The sequence below is a fragment of the Lathyrus oleraceus genome, chromosome 6, assembly GCF_024323335.1.
Source record: "Lathyrus oleraceus cultivar Zhongwan6 chromosome 6, CAAS_Psat_ZW6_1.0, whole genome shotgun sequence".
Lineage (NCBI taxonomy): Eukaryota > Viridiplantae > Streptophyta > Magnoliopsida > Fabales > Fabaceae > Lathyrus > Lathyrus oleraceus.
In genome coordinates, this window is record NC_066584.1 from 100,097,720 (window position 1) to 100,110,374 (window position 12,655).

Consider the following 12,655-nt stretch of genomic DNA (forward strand, 5'->3'; position numbering starts at 1 on the left):
TTTCTCATAGAATTATGGTGGCTACTTGGTTAAACTATCATTACAAGTGGATTAAACCTTCATTTGAGCCCCAATTTAGTTTTTATAGATTTTGTAGGTGGTGTCATATCGGTGTTTTTTGGATAAGTTATCTGATACATCTTCTCTTTGATGTGCATCTTCATATTATAATTTGTTTTCTCATTTTTTTTTTCTAAATCACTTTTCATTCTTCCATGATAGATATATTTGATTTATCATCTTTGATCATACCATCGTTATTAAAGCGAAACCTTCTGCAATATTTGTTTATCTCATTCATGGATATGAGTGTTTTGAGACGAATCTTCTTGGTAATGATACAAGCAAATGGAAGTTTGTATGCTCTTTAAATTGTACAACCATACTTTGGTCTATTCAAACCGGGTTTCTTTGCTCGCACAACTTCATAAGAGAAATATTACCAACCAAAAGAGTACATAGACTTATTCTTGAACTTATGTTCTAATACATTGATGGTTTTTTCAAAGGAAATTTGTATCTCATTAAGACGCAATACAATCGTATTGTTAGTTTCTTCTCCACCCTTATAAAAGTCACTCTTACTATCTAAAAAGAAAATCATTTCCATTTACCATCAGTAAAATTTAACTATGTTCTTGGTAGTTTTGAAAACGTGTCTAACCCAATCAATCTAAGCCATGTCTATTTTATCCTTCACTTAATCTAATATTATAATTTTATATTTCAGAAATGTTGACAATTTTGTGCACATGCGCACTTCTAAATTGTATGACATAATCAATATAAGACTTCCTCTATAGAATAATTTATTATAGTACCTGAAACTTCCATTATGAGATCCCATGCTTGTTTAGATTTGACTATTTTTTCACTCTTATCTTTAGCCTTGAGATTTGTTGTTTTGTTTTCCTAACAACTTACATCTAGCTCTCACTTTTTTAGTTATGTAATATTAGCATAGTAAAAAAGATGTAGTAGAAAAAAATATGCAACATAATTCATCAATGAAGTATCACGAACAATGACAATCACACATGACATGTTATTTAGATCCTTCAACAAATTATAACATATTTCAAGAACCCGAATATTTAAAGAGTGTGTCTTTAGAGACAAAACAAATATTAATTAAAAAATATTTGACACCTTAAACAAATGAGAGTGAATGTTATAGTTAAGGAGATAGAAATAGAATCTAGTATAAAAAATTAAAATTCATATAAATATGGATTTTGTGTAAATAATATGTATACTTGTTAAAAAGTATAAAGATAGACAATGAAGAGGACATGAATAACCAAAACTTAAATGAAGTAATTCAAAGCTTGGGAGGTCCTATGATAAAGACACATGCTAATAGAGTTAATGGTGCCCTAATACAATCTATGATCAAATCAATTGGAGGAAGAGACCAATTGAGAGAACATGAAGAACTAAAACTTAAGTGAAATAATCCAAAGCATGGCAGGTCCTATGACAAGGACACATATTAATAGAGTCAATGGTTCCCTAACACATTTTATGACCAAACCAGGAGCAAGGGTCCAATTGAGGGGAAATAGGACAAGACTTGTCATTTTGATATAAACTCATGAAGAGGGCATGTCATGTGAGCTTGCTATTCCATTTTGAAGTTTCGTTTAATTAATTATGTTGTAATAAAATGTGTTAGGATCCAACATGTCTAATTTTAGCCCAAAACACTTGTTCTTTTTGTGTGCTTTAAATCATTTTACAAATTTTAGAGCTTTAAAATTTTTGTGGCTTTATCTTTTAAAGTCAGTAATGGACGGACGAAATTAATAGGCAAGGCTTTGAAGGAGGAAGAAAGAGAAAGGTAGTACCGCATTGACCAAAGTGGCTAACAATTGATATTAGTCATCAAGGCAATAAATATTCACTTTCTCTATCACCTTTTAGTGTACTACCTTTCATTTCAAGCCATTGTTGATAAAATAATGGGTTGAGTTTGTAGCATTTCATGAGTTACTATTGTAAATTCAACAAGCTACCATATACCTATAAATAGGGAGCTAATCATGAATAAAGAATCAAGTTGAATTTTATTAAACAAATACATTGTGTGAATTTGAGAGCTTCATCCATTTGGTTATGGATTAGACCAAGCTTTTGATCTTATAAAAAACTAAGTTTCTTGTGGTGATCTTCACTTAGACTTATCATTCTTTCTAAATCATAGAAAAAGTGTGGCACCCCATTTCTATCATTTCCATCAATTTCTTTATATATTTTTAATTGCTTTAATTCTTCCTCAACTCAAATAATATATAAAATTGTGTTCCCCCTGTCGCGGTGCAAAAAATGACCACGGGCATTTGCATGCACGCTCGAGATGATAGCAAAGTCGCCACCGAACTTTGTTTTTTTTCCAAAAGAAAAGGGAAAAATTGATAAAACCATTAAAAGAAAAAGAAAATGGTCTTCGCAATCAAATTCAGATTCGGAAGTCGATTATGCGAGGGGAAGGTATTATCACCCCTCACATCTGTTATACTCAATGAGAACCATTTAGTTAGATTTGAGAATAAAATATTAGCTTTCGTTTTTCTTCTAGTTATTAAAAGGTTTGAAAAAACAGAAATGGCTAAAACTAAGTTTTTTATTAGGGTGTTTGACAAGATTGTGAGTCTTGCTCCTACGTATCCTCAGGTGCGATGAGGAATTCAAAGTTATGTAGTTCTGGGTAGAAAACCACATATTAATTGGTTGATTTTAGTGAATGAATGTCTAGGTCGCATTCTAGCGGTTAAAAGTTGCTTGTGTGCTCGCGCGTGGGAGGCTTAAGCATTTGTTTGTATTGTGATAGAACAGATAAAACATTGTTTGTGAAAAGGTTTTCGACCGCGCTGCGAAGGGAAATGATAAGTTTGATTGGTTGAGTATGTTTTGAGTGAATAATGAGTACTTGAACGATGGGCTAAGAACGACCATCATCCAAATGCTCAGACTATGGAGGATAGTTACGTCCATCTAATCTTTTTCATCCAAATTATTTATGAAATTTGTGAGGTGAATTAAGTCACGTTTCTGCAATGGATGACAAGTATTTGCACGGGAGGCTAAGTACGACCATTATATGAATACTCGAAACTAAGTAGGAAAATTACATCCAACTAATCTTTTTTCGTCTACAAAAAAATTAACTAGATTATGTTATTTAATGTGTTTTGAAACAGAAGAAGAGTACTCAAATGATAGGCTAAGTATGACCATCGTTCAAATACTCAAGGACTAGGTAGGATAGTTACATCTATCCAATCCTTTTTCAACCGATTGTTTATTGTGAAAAAGTTTTTCAAAATGATTAAATTTGAAAATAACTTGAATAGATCAAGTATTTAATTTGTGTTTAAGAAAAAAGTTTGATTTTGGTAAAACCTAACTTTGAAGAACTTGATATTAATCAAGAGTTTTTATTTTTTTGACAATGTTTGATTTTATTTATTAATAAAATTTATAATTAATAAAATAAAAATAACAACATGAAATAAAATAAAGAGGGGAATGGGGTGCATGTCGATGGCAAGGGTGATGATAATGTAAAAATAAAGGTGGTCTAAAGACCCAACAAGCAGAAAATAAGAGAAAAGGATAAAGAGAATATGCAACAAAAGGAAAGTTGGAGGAGGGCGCAGAAAGCAAGCCCACGACACAACATGCCCAAAAGGTGCTACCCCAGCTCAAGAGGGGCCAAAAGATTCAACAAGGTTGAATCAATTTTGTGCATTGATTCAGCTTACTAGAGGATCAAACATGATCCAATGGTGCACACAAAAGGGCATATGATCTTGTGGTGGGGGTCCCACATGGGACCCCAAGTCAAATGTCATAATATTCAAATCCCATGGCTGACAGTGCATCACATGTTGTAGTGAATGGAGATGAAAGACGGAATAAAAATGAAGTATAATATATCATATACCCTCATTCATCTTCTCTCTCTCTCTCTCTCTCTCTCCTCAAACATGTTTCACACAAGTTTTCAATCTTTTTCAGATCAAACCCTAAAAAAAATGAAGAACAACTATGAACATGAAGACCATTCCTCCTCATTTTTTCCATATTTCAAAAATCTCATCCAAATAAAAAAGAGATTAATTACTATGCACTGTCAGTGTAAAAAGATTTACACTGGCGATTCATCACCATCATCCGTTTGTATTACTTTATAGGTTTTTAAAATAAAAGTCAAACTTATTTCAATATCCAACGCATAGGATTAACTGACGGTGTAAAATCCTTTTACACTGCCAATGTATTTCAATTAAATCCAATAAAAAAAACATGAAAACTAACACTCACCTATTTTCTCTTATGAGCACAAATTTACAGTCTAACTAACCAAAGCAAACACCAAAAATACATATCGGACTTTCCCCCAAATAAACCCTAACCAAATTTTTTTTCAATAATTCATCTGGTTACAAGGTTTATACATCAATTGGAAGTAGGAAAGAGATAAATATACAAGGAAAAATATACATTAGCATGGAAATTTAAAGGAAGATGAAGAAAACAAGCTCGTCGGAACCTGGAATTTTCAAGTTTTCGGCGAGAACTCCGACGAGGGTTATAACCTTCAAGTAAGTCTTCTGTTCACCCTTCTTCTTATTTTCCTTGTCTGCCACTATTCCTTCTTCTGAAAATTCTTCTTTCCTTCTTCTGTTGGACTGGCGCAAGAGGTGTTAATCTCAACCTTGGGAGCTTCAAGGTGAAGCTCTTAATGCTTGCTGAAGATGAGCTTTAAAGTGATGGTTTGAGAGTGTTTCTGCAGAGTTTCTTTAGGGATTTTCAGATGTGTTTAGAGAGTGAATTAAGGGTAGCTTTATAGGTGAATATTGGGACTTGCGTGAGGAATTTTAGGGGAGAATGTAAGTGTGTGATGAAATTTTGGAGGGAATTTGAGTGAGGTGGAGAACTTGTGAGCCGAAGATGAAAAACGCGACTCTGGTTGTGCAAAAAGTGTGACTTTGCTATGTATAGGATGCATGGATGTAAGGTCATGGGGATGTAGATGTAGTAGTGTAATTTGCAGTTGTATGTAACTCATTATGTAATGTGAACTCACGTATTTTGTAACTCATGTGAACCTCATGTATTCAACAAAACAATTTTTTTTTCAATTGAATTTCATTTTGTTCTTCTTTTTCACTTTTGCTTGGTGTAATGAAATGGATGATGATAATGGATGGTAATGTAGGGAATGTGATGTTGTTGATGATGTAACATGCATGTTTCAAATGTAATAAAAACAACCTCTTTTTTGTTTGAATTTTATCTCATTTCACTTTAAATTCAACTCATAGTTTCAAAAGTATGATGGGATGATGATGAATGTTACAACCTTGTCAATTTATTTTTTATGCTTTCCTTTCAAATTAAAATTTGGTTTTGGTTTCTCATTTGAATAAATGGTAGGAAATGAAAATTGGGCATGATGATGATGGTAAAACTATGATAAATGAGACGATAAAGGTGATGTAATAATGTGGTTGTGAATGGGATTTAAACTTATTTTTGTTTATTTTAAAATTGGAATGGTGATAATATGATGAAATGCAATGTCATGAACATGGCTATTTGACTTTGGTTTTATATGATGAATGAATTGCGGGGCATTACTCAAAATGACTTATTAATATGGTCTTTCATGGTGTAAGAAAATGCATTTAAATAATGGTATATAAAATGAACACTTAAATGATAATCAAACTAACAATACAATATGAATGAAGAGATGGATTGTAAATGCATAAAATATATCTTTTACTCAAAATGCATAAGTCCTCCTTATTGACTTTTACATTGACCTGATGAACCATGCTTGAAAAATAAAATGTAGGCAATGCAAATGAATAAAAAAATTTAGTAGGACAAAATTAGGGTATGATAGTTGCCCCTATTTAATTTCCTTGAACCCGAGAAAACGAATAACAACAGTTTTCATACCTCTAGGACGAAAGATAATTAAATACGAAAAAACACAAATTTTTCCTTCTGAAATACGGAGATGAAATGCAGTGAGGTTGGGAAAATAAATGAACTAGGATAGGATGTAAGATCGTCATCAACTCGGGGGTTGATTCTTAGATCAAAAGAACCATGATCTGAAACAACTCGGGGGTTGATGCTTAGATAACAATATAAAGACAAAAATGACATCAACTCGGGGGTTGATGCTTAGATCAAAAGAACAATGATCATCATCAACTCGATAGTTGATGTTTAAATCAAAAGATAAAGACAAGATCATCGTCAACTCGAGAATTGATGCTTAGATCAAAAGATAAAGGCAAGATGTTGTTAACTCTAGAGTTGATGCTTAGATCAAAAGATAAAGACAAGATTGTCTTCAACTCGAGAGTTTATTCTTGGATCAAAAGATAAAGACAAGATTGTCGTCAACTCGAGAGTTGATGCTTAGTTAAAAATATAAAGACTAGATTATTGTCAACTCGAGAGTTGATGCTTGGATAAAAATATAAAGACATGATCATTGTCAACTCGAGAGTTGATACTTGGATCAAAAGATAAAGACAATATTTTCGTCAACTCGAGAGTTGATGCTTAGATAAAAATATAAATACAAGATCGTCGTAAACTTGAGAGTTGATGCTTATATCAAAAGATAAAGACAAGATCATCGTCAACTCAAGAGTTTATGCTTAGATTAGAAGATAAACACAAGATCATTTTCAACTTAAGAGTTGATGTTGGGATCAAAATATAAAGAATAAATTGTCGTCAACTCGAGATTTGATGCTTAGATAAAAAGATAAAGACAAGATCGTCGTCAACTTGAGACTTTATGCTTGGATCAAAAGATAAAGGCAAGATCGTCCTCAACTCGGGAGTTGATGCTGGGATCAAAAGATAAAGACAAGATCATTGTCAACATGAGAGTTGATGCTTAAATCAAAACATAAAGGAAAGATCATCGTTATCTCGAGAGTTGATGCGTAAATCAAAAAGTAAAGACAAGATCATCGTCAACTCGATAGTTGATGCTTAGATCAAAATATAAAGACAAGATCGTCATCAACGCGAGAATTAATGCTTAGATCAAAAGATAAAGACAAGATCATCATTAACTTGAGAGTTGATGCTTAGATTAAAAGATAAAGACAAGATTGTTGTCAACTCGAACTTTGATGCTTAGATGAAACTAGAAAAGACAAGATCGTCGTTAACTCGAGAGTTGATGCTTAGATCAAACTGGAAAAGAAAAGATCTTTGTCAACTCAAGAATTAATGCTTAGATCAAAAGATAAAGACAAGATGGTCGTCAACTCGAAAGTTGATGCTTAGATAAAAAGATAAAGACAAGATCGTCGTCAACTCGAGATTTGATGCTTATATCAAAAGATAAAGACAAAATCATCATCAACTCGAGAGTTGATGCTTAGATAAAAAATATGAAGACAATATCATTGTCAACTCAAAGGTTGATGCTTATATCAAATTGAAAAAGATATTCATTAACCTGAAGGTTGATGCTTAGGTCAAATTGGAAAAGATCTCCTTCAACCCAAGGTTGATGCTTAGATCAAATTGGAAAAGATCGTTGTAAACTGGAGGGTTGATGCTCAGATAAAGCTGAAAAAGATCGTCATCAACCTGAAGGTTGACTCTTAGATCAAATTGGAAAAGATCTTCCTCAACCCGAAGGTTGATGCTTAGATCAAACTGGAAAAAATCGTCGTCAAACCGAAGGTTTATGCTTAGATCAAGAGACACATTGGATGATAAAATTCAAGGAGGCTCACTAGGGATAACCATTAAGAAGAACTGCGGGGTAAGAACTCAATCGGGGAGATACCATTGGCTTAGCTAAGGATTGACCTGGAATTTCATGAAAGGCCTCGGATCCTGTCTCATGATATGTGTGCATGTTTTGATTGTATAACGTAATGCTCCACCTCAATGGATGTGTTATGCATGAAGTGATGCATGAAATGTTATGATCAATGCATGTAAGTGTGTCAATGGATGATTGGACTTTTGCAAGGATAGATTTTTTCTTTTATCAGAAAAGGTTAAGAAAAGATAGGTTTTGGTATACCAATGTCAATTGGTTTTTGATGTGCTAATGATATTTGGACTTTTGAGTACCAATGGCTATTGGATTTTGGTTTGTTGAATGTAAATTGTGTCGAGTTACTGATGAACACCAGATTTTGAAGGTGGTGCAAATGAAGATTGAACTTTAGTTTTGAAGATGCCAATGAAGATTGGACTTTGTTTTTGTTGGTTCTAAGTGTTGGCAGCAATTTTGGTAAAACAAAGAGTGTTCACAAGATGTTGTGTGTGATGTCTTAACATGAGATATCCTATGTACCTGCTGGAGCTTAAGAAATATAATCATGCAGGATTGTTTCAGAATGTCATAATGACATGGCATCTGATGATGTGTACCTGCTGGAGTTCAAATGGAAAACATGATCATGCAGGATTGGTTCAAGATGTCATACACAATGTCATGGCATCTGATATGTTTGTACCTGCTGGAAATTATAAAAGGAATTATGGAATTATGAAAGATTGTTCCAGGATGTCAGACCCGATGTCATGACATCCTGTACACAGAACATTCAGTATGAATGTCTAGTGTTTTGTTATTGCACAATTAATGGCAATCTTTGTATGATTGAAGATCTGATTTGCAGACGCATTCAATCATTGATTACAACCTGATTTACTTATTTTCCAAGGAGATCTAACCAGCTGTCATGAGAAGATTTGATTGGAAAATAGATTTAGGGTTTTCAAGATGTCCAAGCCCAGCTGAAAGCTTCTATAAAAAGGGACATGGAAAACCTGATTGAATACACAACCAATATTGAGCGAAATATTGAGAGAGAGCTAGGGTTGGTGTCTTGTTTAATCGTGAGACTTGTAAGCCACTCAAGTCATCTTTAGGTGATTGAATTGGTCTGATTTATGGTTGTAACTTGTCACTCTAAAGCTGTTAAGCAAGAGTGTGTGTCTACTTGATCAAAGTTGTGAAGCAAGATCAAGTGTGTGTCTACTTGATCAAAGCTGTTAAGCAAGATCAAGTGTGTGTCTACTTGATTGAAACTGTGAAGTAAAATCAAGTGTGTGTTATTGAAAAGTGTTTTCTTTTCTCAAGGGATTGTTGTTTAAAATCACAGGTGTGATTGTAGGGAAGTGAATGGGTTCTCATATCTAAGAGTGCTTAGGTAGAAATTGCACGGGTAGAGATTAGGTGAGAAAGACTGTAACTTGTTGAAGTGTACGGAGAGTCTTTGAACTGATTCTATTTTAGTGGATTTCCTTCCTGGCTTGGTAGCCCCCAGATGTAGGTGAGTTGGACCGAACTGGGTTAACAATTGCTTGTGTCTCTTGCATTACTATTCTCTATCTTTATCCTGTTTGCATTACTCAGATATTAGTGTCGTGACATTACCTTCGACATCTCATATATGATACCAGAATTTCAATTGGTATCAGAGCAGGCATCCTGCTCTGGTTCTGGGTGAGATCTAGGGACAATACTTTCTGGTACAATGGAGAGAGATGGAGGATCTTTTCACAGGCCACCAATTTTGGATGGATCTAACTATGAGTATTGGAAACCTCGAATGGTAGCTTTCCTAAAATCTCTTGATAACAAGGCTTGGAAGGTTGTGTTAACAGGCTGGGTACATCCTGTAATTACTAAAGAAGGAGAGGTCACAACTAATAAGAAACCTGAAGAACAATGGTCCAAGGAGGAGGATGATCTAGCCCTTGGAAATTCTAAAGCATTGAATGCAATATTCAATGGAGTAGACAAGAATATTTTCAGGTTGGTAAACAATTGTGAAGTGGCTAAAGATGCTTGGGACATCCTCAAGACCACTCATGAAGGCACCTCTAGAGTAAAGATGTCTAGACTACGGCTGCTCACCTCCAAGTTTGAAAATTTAAGGATGAAAGAAGATGAAAATATTCATGAATTTCATATGAGTATCCTTGAAATTGCCAATGCCTCAGGAGCCCTGGGAGAGAAGATGTATGATGAAAAACTGGTAAGAAAAATACTCAGGTCACTCTCTAAGAGATTTTCTATGAAGGTGACTACCATAGAAGGGTCTCAAGACATCTCCAACATGAGGGTTGATGAGCTAATTGGTTCCCTCCAAACATTTGAGATGGGATTGAATGATGGTTCTGAAAAGAAAACCAAAAGCATGGCCTTCATGTCAAACACAGAAGAGGAAAATGATCAGGATGGTGATGAAGATTTGGCCAATGAAGTGGCAATGCTGGGAAGACAATTCAACAGACTGTTGAAAAAGATGGATGTAAGATCCAAGGCTAATGTCAAGAACATCTCATCTGACATCAGTAAATCCAACAATGCTGGAAGAAGAGCAAGGTCAGATGATAAGCCCAAAGAAGGAAAAGAAGTATAGTGCTATGAATGTGATGGGTATGGACACATTAGAACTGAATGTGGAAACTGCCTCAAAAAGCAGAAGATGAGTCTTGCTGCCACTTGGTCTGATGAAAGTGAAACAGAGGAAGCTGCAAATCTTGTGACTGCATCGACATGAAGATGGGGTTCTGATGAAGACTCAAGTGATGATGAAGTAACCTTTGAAGAGTTGGCCTCTACCTACAGAAAGTTGTGTCACAAAAGTGTAGAGTTGTGTAAACAGGTTGAAAGCTAGAAGAAGGAGATAACTCAACTTGAGAATGAGAAGGTAGAACACTTGGAAACCATCTCCAAATTAAAAACAGAAGCAGTGGTTCTGAATGCCAAGCTAGATGAGAGTCAACAAGTTGAAAGCCAGAAGATAGTACAACTGGAGAAGGAGAAGGCAGATCATGTGGAAACCATCTCCAAGTTAAAAACTGAAGCTATGTTCTTAAATTCAAAACTAGAAGAGATGACCAAGTATGTAAGGATGTTAAACAATGGATCTGACTCCTTAGATAAGATTCTCCAAACTGGACTAATGACAGGAGACAAATCTGGCATTGGGTATAATAAATCTAAGCCTGAGAGTAGTTACACTGGTTGCAAACCTCAAGCCAAACCTAAGTGCAGCCATAGTAAAAGCAAACCTGTGATGTCACATCATATGTCACAACATCAGAGGAGAAGACAACAGAAAGGGAAACACCAAAGATGGAGATGCCATTACTGTGGGAAATTTGGTCACCTGAAGCCCTTCTGCTATAAGTTGTATGGTTATCCTAGCCCTATTCATCATCAGACTCACTATCAATCCAGACCCAAATAACACAGGCCTATCAACAAGAAGCAATGGGTTCCTAAGACTAATATTACAAGTCTAATAGCTCACATTCCCCTCAGAGTCTTAGCCAAAGAAGAGTGGTATTTTGATAGTGGATGTTCCAGACACATGACTGGAAACATAGACCTGATAACTGATCTTCATCCTCATGCCATAAGCTATGTAACCTTTGGTGATGGAGCAAAGGGTGAAATCAAGGGGATATGCAAGCTTGATTGTCCTGGAGTGCCTAAACTTGACAATATCCTACTGGTTAAGGGTTTGACTGCAAATCTAATAAGCATCAGTCAACTATGTGATCAAGGTCTGAATGTTAACTTCACCAAAACTGAATGTCTGATTACTAACAAAGACAGTGAAGTGATCATGAAAGGAATTAGGACCAAAGACAACGGTTACATGTGGAACTCTCAAATTGGTTATTCCTCAAAGTGCACCTATGTCAAAGGAATGAAGGTGAGTATATCTGCTAGAGGGACTCTCAAGAGTGATGAAAGACAAGCCTGTGGGAAATGTCAGACAAGGATGTCACACTAGGAGCTCAGACTTAACATCACTTTCAAAGAAGAAAAGCTCATGATGGCTCAAATAGATAGGAGGTTGGATCAGATGGGTAAACATGTTACTAGTCATATGCAGTCTGAAGTTGGAAAGAGCTTTGTTGGACTTGGGCTACAAGTCAAGCAAATGGAAAGGCCTATGTATCTATCTCAAAGCAAAAGTGCCAATAGCAATGTTGAGAAGATTGAGATGGAGAGTGAAAGGACACCTGCTCCTACACATTTGAGAGATGAAAATGGTGTTTATGCTGAAGATATAGCAAATGGTAGCAGTTGTTCTCAACAGGGTTGGTTGAAACTACTGATGATTGCATACAATGTCACACAGGATGTCATGCCATTGTATTATGACAATATGAATGCTACAACTATATCCAAAAATTCTATTCAACATAGTTGGACCAAGCACATTATTTGCTGCCATCACTCCATTAGAAAATTTGTGGAAGACAAATTCATAGCTCTAAAGCATGAAATGCAATCAGCTGACAAGCTTGCAAGGGATTTGAGTGATAATCAGTTTGAATATGTAAGAGGGAAATTAGGGATTTGGATTCTTGAGAAATTATGGCAATTAATGTGGAGCGGAAAAGGTAACAAAAATATTGTCTGCCCAATTAAAAGAAAGAGCCACATTAATGATGAATCATTCCCTAGCATTGGAAATAGTATCTATGTCATTTGCACACGCTACCTGAACACAACTCTTTCCATCTTCATCAAACTTCTCAGAGAACCTCTGCTAGGGCAACAAAATTTCTTTCAAAAGTTCAACAACATGTCTCAACATCCATCATCCTCAGG